This window comes from Lonchura striata, chromosome 3, assembly GCF_046129695.1.
Source record: "Lonchura striata isolate bLonStr1 chromosome 3, bLonStr1.mat, whole genome shotgun sequence".
Taxonomy (NCBI): Eukaryota; Metazoa; Chordata; class Aves; order Passeriformes; family Estrildidae; genus Lonchura; species Lonchura striata.
The window spans coordinates 92,714,584-92,727,981 of NC_134605.1; positions in this window are offsets into that span (position 1 = coordinate 92,714,584).

Consider the following 13,398-nt stretch of genomic DNA (forward strand, 5'->3'; position numbering starts at 1 on the left):
GGAACTGTCTTGATACTGATCTTAAGCCAATAGATCACAAGCTGAACATGGGATACCAATGTCATGTCCTGTGCAAAAGGCAAATATCATTCTAATGTATTTAAATACCACTTTAGCTCATATGAAATGTGAATATCCCATAAAACCTTTTCAACATTACTGAGGTTTTAGCTATCAAACAGTGGTCAGTTTGGGTTACTGTGGTTAAGAAAGATATGTACAAATGGGATGCTAGAGACAGCTGTGAGATGATAATCAGGCATAAAAAGGAATGAACTAAGAGGAAAAAGAAGAAACCTGGATATTTTTTTCAATAAATTGAACTTAAAACTTTTTTCCAGAGATGGCATAATAATAGTTTTTACACAAAGGATAGGGTAAAAGATTTAGATCACAGTATGAAAGATTCAGATATAATTACTATTAATCGCTGCAGAGCTGAATTTTCAGAAGCACAGAATTACCTGGATAGGCTGAAATCTGAAAATCATTAAGGTAACATTAGACTGTTGTCTCTTTAGACTGAGTCTGCCTGAGTATGAAATAGATAGACTGGATAACTTTGAAGGATCATTCTTTTTCTACTATGATTTATTAATAAAAATATGTTTTGAAGATTTAACTTGAATTGTGAATTGGTGGGATATATTTTATAGTATAAAGACAGAGCATAAACTTTTACCATGAAAAAGAGGAAAACAGCTCTTGTGTTTAAAAGGTTAAATATTTGGGACATTAGAATTTTCTGATTAGTTCTACTCAAATGAGGGCATGTGTGTTTCTACAAATGAGTGTATATGTGGTTTTACTACCATACCAATGACATCTTTTAATGGTGCTTCCTTTGTTAAATATTTGATTCTCAGGCAATGGGTGGCCATCGTTACATACAAAATGTGTGTTATCAGTATAGTCTTCTACATACTTTGCAAGGTCCTGCATCAATCAATCAGGATATGTAAATGTAATCAACATAAAAAATGTCTTAGCTAATGTGTATTTTATCTTTTCTAACATTATCTGTTTATTAGAAGATGTTACATGGAATGTTGGGTGATAAAACAGAAGACAGGCTGTGTATAGTCTTAAGTCAGTTATAAAAGGCAACCGGTTTTTCATCTGTTCCCCAACAGACATTTGGTTACATAAAGAGATATTTTCCTGTCCATTTCCTGTCTTGATCACTTTTTGTTCAGTCTCTGGTACTCCTGAAAAACTGTAAAAAATACTATATGGAAGGAAGATGTATTTCTCTTGGGTACTGAGTAGATTGCTGAATCATTTCAAAATTTTCAGGCCTGAGAATCAATCTAACCAACTGAATTCTTAAAAGCTAAAACAGAGAGCCATAAAAATGAAATGGAAGGATTTATACAGTTTAGAATATGCAAGCTATTGTCACACATGCATGCACTTGCACACACACAAAGTTTTGTTCTATCAAAACTTCTGTAAAAGCATACACATAAGTATACACATAAAGTTCAGCTATTGTATCTCAGGATATATAACTTTCTAAAACTTTTATCCATAGGAATCCATCAAGCTGTTTGTTACTTTCTTGTCAATATTTTTTGCTGGAGCTGCTCCACTGAAAGAATTTCTTTCATGTGTTTTAATACAAGCATACATTTTCATGCAGCTGTTAAAATCTGAATCATTATTGCTCTTATTATGAAGGCAATATACCTTGCATACAAATCTCTTCTCTTTCAAATGTTTTACTTAAATGAATCAAAATGAAACTCATTTAAATGAAATATATATATATATATAACTTATTTGCATTATGTTATCAATCATTTCTCTTTAAACCTGAACCCTCAGAATCTGTTTATGCCAGTGATACTATATTAAAGATAAACATATAATCACAATAAAGGCATTTTACTAATGTATTACACGCTTCCATCAGTAGAAAATAATTTTGGTGATATAATATTAGCGCAATGCCACAATAACAATGCATTATTTACTGTAAGTAGGTTTCAAATTATAATAAAGCACACTTTTCTAAGTGTGTGGCTTAAAAAGAGCTATTAATAAAAAATAAATAAAATAGTTATATGAAGATGAGTTATGTATGCTTCAAACATCCCTTCTCAGTTTGTGGTCTGAGAAAATACTTGAACTCTTTGTCAGAAGTACAAACAATCATGTTTAAATAATATTACTTTAGGATGTTGAGGTATTCCTGTCCCAACTGCAGTGAAATGTGGTTTATGAGGACTGAAAAAGTTCACTTCTGATACATAGTGAAGACATAGTGAATACACTGGGAGTAGTTGTGGTGCAAGGGCTCCCCAAAGAATAATGCCCTCATGGGTCAATTCTGACTTACACAGAGAACTTTGAAATAGCAATTATTTCATAAATATTTTACAAGAACAGCTAGCACAAAAAAAGAGCGGTGGAGGGAAGTTGGGTTTTGTTTGTTTGTTTGTTTGTTTTTTTGTTTGTTTTGTTTTGTTGGTTTTGTTTGTTTGTTTGTTTGTTTGTTTTTATTATAATTTCTAATACAGACACTCTCCAAAAGAAAGAGGACTACAGTTTTCAAAGTCATTGTGTTTATGTATCAAAGTGGCTGCGGCGGCTCTGTGAGGGGAGGCCGGGGCTGACACAGCCGGTTCCAGCCGGACACAGCCAGGCACAGGCAGACACAGCCGGTTCCAGCCGGACACAGCCGGTTCCAGCTGGACACAGCCGGTTATAGCCAGACACAGCCGGTTCCAGCTGGACAAAGCCAGGCACAGCCGGACACAGCCGGTTCCAGACGGACACAGCCAGGCACAGCTGGACACAGCCGGTTCCAGCCGGACACAGCAGGTTCCAGCCAGACACAGCCGGTTCCAGCTGGACACAGCCAGGCACAGCTGGACACAGCCGGTTCCAGACGGACACAGCCAGGCACAGCCGAACACAGCCGGTTCCAGACGGACACAGCCGGTTCCAGCTGGATACAACAGCCCACTGAAGGGCACGGTGGAGCCCAGAGCTGAGGCAGGGGCAGCACTGGGGAAAAAGTGAGGAAAAAAGGAGAGGAAGAAAAAAGCAAGTGGGAAAAACATTTTTGCTGATACAGAGGTGAAAGATGAAGGAGGGGAGAAGGTGTTACAGGTGTGGGAGCACAGGTTCCCTTGCAGCTTATGGAGGAGCCCTTGCAGGGCAGCAGCCGTTATTGGAATAGGTGTTTGCACTTGCAATCTTATGAAATTAATGAAAAAAAATTAGTTTTATAATTTTTGATTAGAACTGTTGGTAGCTTTGCATATTTTTGAAGAAAAACATTAGAAAATTTTGTGTGAGTGAAGCTTGACATGATACAGTAGCCAACTAGGCAGCATTTTCTTTGGCAGTAGAGAGAAGCCATCCTGGGAAAGTATTACATTCCACTGGAATAATGTTAGGATCCCACTCCTAACACCAATTAAGGTTATGATCCTCTGGAATAATACTAGGATTTGGTTATTAAATATGACTGCATGAATTAAGAGACCTTATGCTAAAGTGAATAGTATGGATCGCATTTAACAGTAAATGTGAGAGAAAGAAGTAGAAATAAGAATGGGGTGGGAAGAAAGAGAGAAAGATTATAGTCATCACCATGTGTCCCCTTGTCCTTCTTCTGGTCTTCTGAGTGGTAGGATCCCCAGAGTGTCCTTCTGAAGAAACCACTTCTATACAGTCCTAGTCACAGAATCACAGAATCAGCTATGTTGGAAAAGACTTTTGAGATCATTGAATCTAACCTATGTCTTAATACCACCTTGTCAACTAAACCATGGCACTGAATGCCACACCCAGTCTTTTCCTAAACACCTCCTCAGATGGTTACTTCAGAGTAATATATGCCATTCCCATAACTTGGGATGGCATGTGTGTACGCAGTTGCTTCCTCTCCCACAGTTTTCCATGATGGGAACTTTTGTCCAAACAGAATACTCAAATCTGCTTCAACCGGCCTTGCATCTTCCTGTTGCATCCATGCTTTTCCCACGGTCTGCATAGTGTAATCTTGTCCAGTGTGCTAACTCCAAACATTTCATCTTCTTTTAGTCCTGAAATTAATGCCTTCCTGTTTGTCATCTGTGCCTGCTGTGGTGGCTTATTTTGTGAGGACTTCCTCCTACAACAGTGCTTTGAGACAAGCTGGCTGCATTCTTTAGATCCTGACAGAAGGATACTGTAGAGACTAATCTGGAAGGAAAGCCTGTATAAAGGAGAAGGAAAGAGTATGTAAACATTCAGCCACTGGGAGCTGTGAAAGCCGGAGAATAGACAGAAGCTTAATGCACTGTAGCAATGTCTAAATTACTAGGACAACAGCTTTCTTTGTCTCCATAGGGAAGTCCCACATTGGTTTTTGGTTGGTTTTTTTTTTGGCTGTAGGAAAGTTTCATAACAAAGGAGTATCACTTTTGTTAACAGGGACATTTTCTGAATGATTTGGTATATCCTCTGCAGTTCATCTTTTCCACATTGCTACACAGTGCAATATATGAACCAGGACAGACCTTAAAAATTATTTATCCTTAGACAAAAACTCCTGTAAACCAAAACAACTGAAAACTGTGATGGAACTACACTTGAGAGGAAATTTGATTTTATGGAAGGGTGAGATGAAGCAGGCCTTACTTTTTTCCCAGTTTCCCTAGTCTCTGGATCTTTTTTCTTTGCAATCTTATTCCTACAGATATTGTGGAGATAATCTAGACAACCAGTTCCCATGCCTGTGTGCTTGTCTTCATTATGACGCTCTGAAGTCTGCATATATTGAGAAAGAATTTAGGCTGTTTCAGGGGAAAGCAAGTTGTAACTCACAATTTATATGCACATCTGAGATTTCAGAACAGAGATAATTGATTCCTATGTGCCTATTACCAAAATGAACAATACTTAGATTAAGAGGTTTAAGTTTGTATTTTGTATTTGGTTTGTTTTGATTTTACTTGACGGTGAGTGCTGAAAGATTTTTCCTTTTTTTTCTTTTTTTGTGTGTGTCTTTGGCCCTTTAATATAATATAACTTTGTCTAATCTAGCCTTTGCCAATACATGCCTGTATCACATGCTTCTCACTGTCCCTCATTGAATCAATTCTAATTTGCATCTGCTCTATCATGTCCATAATTTGTCTTTCACAAAGTCATGGCTCATAGCTTCATTAATCATGCCAAAATTTCTAACTTTCAAAGTTCCTGTGGATAGCTTGGGTGCTGATGGGGTGGATTTTAGTGTTGAAATTCATCACTTGTGTTGTAGTGTTTTTGAATTCTGGAGAGGTATGTTTGCTTTTCATCATGCAGACACTTATTCACTGACTTACTTGGAGAATGTCGTGCATATTAACAGAAAGGAATTTCTCATCTAAAGCTTGAATACATTATTTATAATTACTGTTATTATTGATTATGTCAATGTTATATTGTTGATGTATCTGTGAATATGGTTATTATTTTCCCCTAAAACTGGAATAATAATTTTGGAATCTGAATTGCTATTTTCTACACTTCCAGTGGGTGACTCTGGACACATTGATTAGAACTTAGGACTCAGGTTTTTTTCTGAGTTCATCTACCATAATGAAACGGTTAGAAAAATACCTGGTTTGAATATGCAGAGCATAATAGTTCTGTTTCCTAATTTCCCTGTATTTGACTTTACGTGCTTCCAGTACTCTTTGTACCTATCTCAGGAAGTAATTAATTTTTTTAAATGAAATTTGATTATGCATATCACATCTAAATACATGCAAACACAGATACAAGAGTTCTTTCTTTCTAGCTGTATATTTTAACAGGAAAATGTCTTTGCTCTCTAACTTCAATAAAAGAGTACTAAGGAGTAACCTACCTTATCCCATAAATATTTAGGGACATTACATAAAGGGAAATATCTCTTATGAAAAAGAAATCGTAATTTACATGTTTGAATGAGACTGCTCTTCAAGTTTCTTACTCAGCCATGTGAAGGTAGGGAGAAAAATTCTGTACAATGGAATCTCAACTATTGCATTTACATACGCAGATGAATAGGCGATGGAAGAGTGGGAATTTATCAATTTGATTATGGAACATAATTTCTAGATTTTATATAGAAATCCAAATTGTAAGCAATTATTATTACTAGTGAGAAATACAGTTGAAACCAAAGGAAGATAGATAAAATTTGCAGAGACATTCCTTAAGTTTCTATTATCTTTTAAGACGTATATAATGTTTAAACTGTTATTCAAATTTTTAATCTAAGTTTATATTTCAGGAACATGATCTAAAAAAACCCCAATGTCCATTAAATGTGGTTTTCTGAAAATATATTATACTGTTCAGATTAAAAATGGGGCAAGAATAATAAAACTGGGAAAGCTAATAGCAGGCTCTCACAATTATTATCTCATCTGTAAGGCAGACTAAACCCAGTATAGATCCCATGAGATATTATAATTTATATTATTTAATTTATGAAATAGGAGTTATGTCACATACGCCAAATGTTGCTCTCTTTAACTTGCTCACTCATATTGTATAAATTTATTCTTTATCACATCTAAAATCCATTACCATGTTACTCATAACAAGTATTCATAAATTTTACGCTCTATTTTCTCTTTCTGAAAGATATTAAATGTATATGTGAAGTCATCCCAAATTTTAGTTGAATTCCAGAAATTTTCACATTTTGAAAATTAAGTTTTCAAGGTACATCTTATATTTGCTATGGAGACATAGTTCACATAAACCATCTAAATAAATCATAACATTTTTCATTTTTTATTTCTTTGTAGTATAGCAAGAAATAGAATGCAGACCAGTAATTAATAATTTTAATGTAATGTAAAACACAGTATGGCTATGATTACAAATTTCTTCAGTGAGTTTTGTTTATGGGAAGTGACTCTTCTGAACTTCAACAGTACATTGAAAGTTATAAGATCTGCTAGATTTTATCAGAAAAGAAAAAGTTTAATCTTTCTTAAGTGATAAAGATTTGCTGATTTTAGATTATCATAATCTGTCTCACCCAAGTAAAGTTAGGTAAAATGACATATTGGGTGGCAAGACTTACCAGGGAGAGTTCCAGCATGGCATTTGAAAAATAATCATAACTAAACAATTCATTTTACATAGACTGTGAGTACAATTTCAGAGACTGTATTCTGATGACATGAACAATTTCTTTGGCACAATTGCTTGTTAACATCTTTGAATTTTTAAAAATTTTTTTTGAAGAAAACACATTTGATCTTCCTGGGCCAAAAAGAACCTAATCTAAAACAGGAGTTTCTCATCCATGATAGAATGAATAAGAAAGAACAGTGAATTTGTCAGTAAAATTAACAGCTGCTATTGTATTCAGACAACTATAAACTGTTATCAGCACAGAAATCAGTCAAAAAGGGACAGATTGATGTATGAATAACAACTTTTGATTTAGCTGAGCAATACATAGCTAAAAATGTTTAGCATTTTTCCAAAGTGAAGAGTGTATAAATGCTAAAGGATTTGTAGAAATTTAAAACTCTTCAAGGAGATACTTTTAAAGGGCTGGTTAAAACTCCCAGGAAAGATTTCCAAGAACAGTCTCAATAGATAGCCTTAGAAACAGTGGAAAATAAGATTAATTAGAGTTAATCAGAAACTTCTTCTGTCTGCAGTTTAAACTAGAAGAGATTATCTAGAACAGAATAGAATAGAATTATTCTGTCATGCTACTAGAAACTGAAAAGGAGAGACAGGGACATATATTATTCTCAGTTTCCACCATTACAACATGGTAGTATCTCTGCAGAAATTATTTAAATATCGTTGGTTTTATACCAACGTAATTGAATGGGTTTAGCTAATGGTAAAGAATGACATCTGTGGGCTAATGCATGGGACTCGTGTTTGTCAGTTTGATAAACATCCAGTAGTGGAATGCCATCAAAGGAGCTTTTTTGAAGAGTAATCTCTTCATTGGAACTACTTGTTGAAAAACACCAGCTTCAATTGTTGCAGTCATAATTTTATTGATTATTGAATATTTGTTATAACTGCCCAATGTTTACTTTGGAACATTTTATACATACTGGACAAAAAAAAATATATGCTGTGTTAATACTGTCTATTACTGTACTACCAGAGCCAGTTTATAATTAATGCAGGATTAAAGTCATTATCAGGCATATGTTTTGTCAGTTTGGACAAAGGACTGAAAGAGATGAAGTCCTCTGAATATAAGTAACAACATAATTTCAGAAACACAGGCCATGAACCTAATCCAGTTAAATTCCAGATTCAAATTTATATCAACATAAAAACAAATTGTGAAGCTGGCAAATTCTTCAAATAGGAAATAATCAGCGACATAAATAAAAGTAAATTAGAAAAATAACTTGAGACAAAATATCTCCAGTGTACAATTTTTCAGATTATCAAGGGACAGAACTTGTAAGTAAATTGAAGGGACAAAAAAATTCTAGTTAATAAAAAACTGAAAGCAACTTGATATATTGAGACTTACTTTAGAAGAGCACAGGCTGGCAAAATGTAGTGTTGTTTTAATTAACATCTAGGAAAATAAAAGGAATTTTTAACACCTTGTAGACTTCTATTGATTGTGGAACTCAGCATAATGATACTAAGCAGAAAATATAAATAAAACCTGTTAACAATTGTAAATGTTGATCAAACTATAAATTAATGTATGATAATGCCTGAAGTGTTTACATTCAAGGATGTTGGTATGGTAATATTTATCAAAGTTAATTAGCTTTTTCAGAGAAGAAGCAATATCCAACACTTTTCTAGAACTAGTTAATAAAATGTCAGCCTTAGTGGGATTTATCTTCATAAAAATTCTTCACCGTTCATATATTAATATTACCCAAACGATCAGTCAAGACAGAGACAGCTCAAGTATAATTAGGAAAAAGTGCTGGATAAATCTGTTAGTACTAAATCATATTGAGAAACAAGAAATTACAGGTATCACACACACCACCAGCAGATACTTTCAGAATTGAAGTCCCAAAACTAGTTCAGCTATAAATATTTAAATACAAATATAATGTAATGTCAAATATGCATTTTGCTTCATAAGACAAGGCTTTTCATACGAAAGTAGCAACCAGAAATTGGGGACAAGTAAAGTCATTCAGTAGATTATTCAATAAATCAAGATATAGCATTTGGAAGCATCTGAGAATCTTGTATATGAAATACCATAAAATTATTTTATTCAAATCTTTGTAATATTTTTTTTCTCATGCAGATAGGGATAATACTACACTGTTGCACAGAGATAAAATGGTGAGTAGGATGTAGATGATGTCTTGTTAGTTAATACTCTGTTTAAACAAACTCAGGAATTTGATCATAGAATCATAGAATGGTTTGGGTTGGAAGGGACCTTAAATATCATCTAGCTCCAACCCTTTTGCTATGGCTAGGGACATGTTTCACTGTATCAGGAATTTCTGCCTAATTCCTAATTTAAACCTGTTATCTTTTAGTTTAAAGTCCCTTTGTCCTGTCACTACATGCTCTTCTAACTATTGTATTTCTGTCTTCCTTGCATGTTTCCTTCAGCCACTAGAAGACTTGCAATAATGCCACCCCTATACAGCCTTCTTCTTTCTATGCTGAACAATCCCAGTTCTTTCAGGGTGCTCCACCTTTCCTGAGTGCTCCATCACTCAAACAATTTTGATTGCCAACTCTGGACTCACTCCAACAGGTAAATATTCTTCCTGTGCTGGGGTTTCCAGAGCTGGACTCAGGGTGGGGGCCTACCAGAGTGGAGTGGAGGAGCAGAATCGCCACACGCACCCTACAAAGCTTTGGATGTAGTCCAGGGCACTTTGTTTATCTGGGCTGAGTGCGTATTTCAGGGTCATGTTCATCCTCTTCACCCACCAGCAACCCCAAGTCCTTCTCATCAGGGCTGCTCTTGATCTGGTCGTCCACCAGCATGGATTGATACCAGAACAACCCAGGTGCAGAACCTTGCATTTCATCTTGTTAGACCTCATGGGATTCCTATGGAGCCACTTCTCTTTGTCCAGGTCCTTCTGGATGGCAACCTGTCCTTCAGGTGTGTCAAGTGTAACACTCAGCCATGTACAAAGCCTCTTACCTATTGTGAAGAGGTGCCTAGCAGGTTGAGGTGGGCAAAGAAGGATTTGACTTTCTACCATGAGCATGAACTACTCTCCATTCACTTCTTCCCTTACAACTGCTGCCTTCTTCTTGCTGAGGGATGAATAGAGGGTCCCCTTGATCTTGAATTGTTTCTTCTGGCTGCTGCTGTTCAGGGAGGCTAGAGCTTGGTTCCAATAGTCTGTCTCCCTCTCTGAGCTTACCTGATCTTTCTCCCAAGAAATGATGACACAATTGAACTCTAGAGCCTGTAGGGTATCTGCACCATGCTTGTCTGAACTGCCACACCATGCCCTGGGCTGCTCGTGCTCCTTGGGTGCAGCTTTTCTATGGACATAGTGGGTGTAATCCCTGCTGACTGACCACACTGAGGCAAAGCTGTCTCTTGAGTCATAGGTCCATCACTAAAGATCTATTATAAATGAGAGAAGTATTTGCTTCTTTTAATTATGGTTCTAGAACAAGTGGCAATATTCTTCTGAAACTCTGAAAGTTTACAGAGCAGAATAGTTATGTAGGAGATAACAGTGGCAAAAACTGATCTAAGACCAAAAGCTATTGTTTGAAATGGTGACTCATATGTACGTTTCATTCTGAGAACAGAATTAGTTTTCATAGGCTATACATCTGAATTGCACATTGTCAATAGATGGTGAACCTCAGGAGTGACTAATTTCAAAAGAGTATTGGAATACTAAAGGTAGAGGTCACAAAAAAATCTCAAAAATGACAGAAGTTTGAAAAAATATTAACAGTTGAATATTTAACAAGTGAGCAGGACTATGGACTCACTAATATACATACTTTTTGCTCATGCATATGCATTTTTAAGTATATTAATAGCTTCTTCACTTCTTTAAAAACTACTTGCTGATGTAGCTTCAATTAACACTTTATTAGTCTATAACCTTATTAAAAACCTTATCTGCCCTTTAATGGAGATGAGTAAAGTTCAGCTTTTAACTATGTAATAATTTTTACACTGTCATGCTAATATTAAGTACCGTAGTCATGATACAAACATTAAAGATGTCCAGTGGGAGCCTAACCTTTTACACGAATGAACTGTGAGTCCAGATGTAAAGGCAGAATTTTCTCCATGACTTGAGATACAATAAGGAGTATAAAAATACACTATGTGATATTTACATAAGGTATAGTAAAATATACTAACATGTGTCTAAGCAATAAGTGAAGAACACTGAGAAATTTATGTTCTAATTTTCTCTCATAAAAAAGATGTAGGGAAATTAAAGTCACCCAGAGGGAACTAAGAGACTGAAATTATCACAGAAACAGTGAAAAGTAGTTGATGAAACAAATGGGAGAGAAAACAAAGCTGAAAATTATGATGGAGAAAAATCATATGGATTTTGGTTTTACTTGCCACTGGACTTTTAGCCATCAATTGAAAGGACAATATCTGTTTTGGCTATGTCTGTAATACATGATCGTCATAGCATCTTACATCTTCACCTAAGGTAGTTTCCTTTAAAGGTTAAACAAGAAGAAACACGTTGTGAAGGAAAAGCTGCAGTGTATACAGTGCCAAAAAAGAACTGAACGTGACTATGATAATAATATAGGAAGAAATATAGGAATACACTCACGTCTGTTTTAAAAGATAGAATAGTAGAGTACTTCTTTTGCGTTTTTTTCTTTTCCTGGAATCTGTACACTTTTTATTATTATAAAATAACAACAGTGATGATGGTGATGATAAGAAATATATTAATAAATCATAAAAAAAAACAACCTCTTTCTTATCAAGTAGAGGAGTATTGACACTAATCCAAAGCAAGTATTTTAATTTTCAGATAAATGTCTTCTCAGAAACAGTAAGTTCCAATAGACTGCAAAAGTGAAGTGTGAATCCACAAAATATGTCAAAAGGAGAAAAGGATTTGGGTCTTTTATTAGATTATTTCAGTAGACTGCTCTGCAACTGAGTGAAGATCAGCAGAAAGTTTTTTATAAATTCCTGCTGAAGAATAAAGTTGTTTAACACAGGATAAGAGGGGAAAAATGTATGTACAGCAGGGCCTCAGTATTCCCCTGATGAGCTTTCTTCACCTTCATTATATTTCTCCTGTACTACAAAAGCTTTATTTCAATAACTGAAGCCAAAATTCAAGTACAGACTAGTAACTACTGACGCTATCTGAAAGACAATTTGTATCATCATACAGGCAATTGACTAATAACATATGTCAAAGAATGTTGCAACCCATTAAAGAAAGTATTCAGCAAACACCGAGAGTTCAGTTAATCCTTCTTGCTACATAAATCTCATTAAAAAGATGGCTTCATCTGATCCTTGAAGTACAGAAGAAAATAAATAAAATGTCCCCCTGAAAGTTAAAATAGATATCCTATTTTTCCAACGTTAACTTTTATGTAGTGTCCTTCTACATACAGTGTAGGACATTTCAGGTATTCATCTTTTGTTATTGATAATGGGAGTAATAGCAATCTTTTACATATACATTTTGGTTTTCATGCATGTTCACAAACTTGGGTGAGGAAAATTAAGGTCTCTCACCATATTTTTCTTCTAAATCACAGAATATACTTACAGAAACATAAATTGTTCAGGTTGTATTACAAGGGAGGGATTGTCTGGAACTGAGTTTTATACTCTCTACTGGTTAAAAAGTTACTTTATCATGGCATGCATAGGCTCTGTGACACTGGAGAGCTACTTTATAATTAATCTTGATCTTTCTTTGCTAGCTATTTTAAATCACATAGAATTATGTCATAGAGATAAAAGTACATCTCTAAGGACAAACTAAGACTGTGATTCATGATGGAAGAAATTGCTACCATAATTACTGCTGGTGATTTAGAATTAAGTGAGGGATAAAACACATTCAACATAATGCTCATTGCCATATCTTGCACTCTTAAACAAAACAGTTTGCCAGAGTTGATAAAATCTGACTGAGGTTAATATGGTAAAGAAGACATTAAACTAGTTTCTCATTGCAGAGCAGAACAGAGCAGAGTTTCACCCACACTGAGCAAGGAAATAATTTCAGAGTGAAAATTGTCCAGTGCTATTGTCCAGTGTCAGTTCTAAGCTGAGTTACTAGGTCTTAACTTCCAGACCAATATTAGAAGGAAGCTAGTTAGCTAAGCACTCCTAGATCTACTGTTCTGTCATTATCACTAGCACATTAGCATATTGTAATGGAAAATCACTCCCACAGTCAAAGATTAAAATATTACAGACAAACAAATAATACACCATTAATCCTA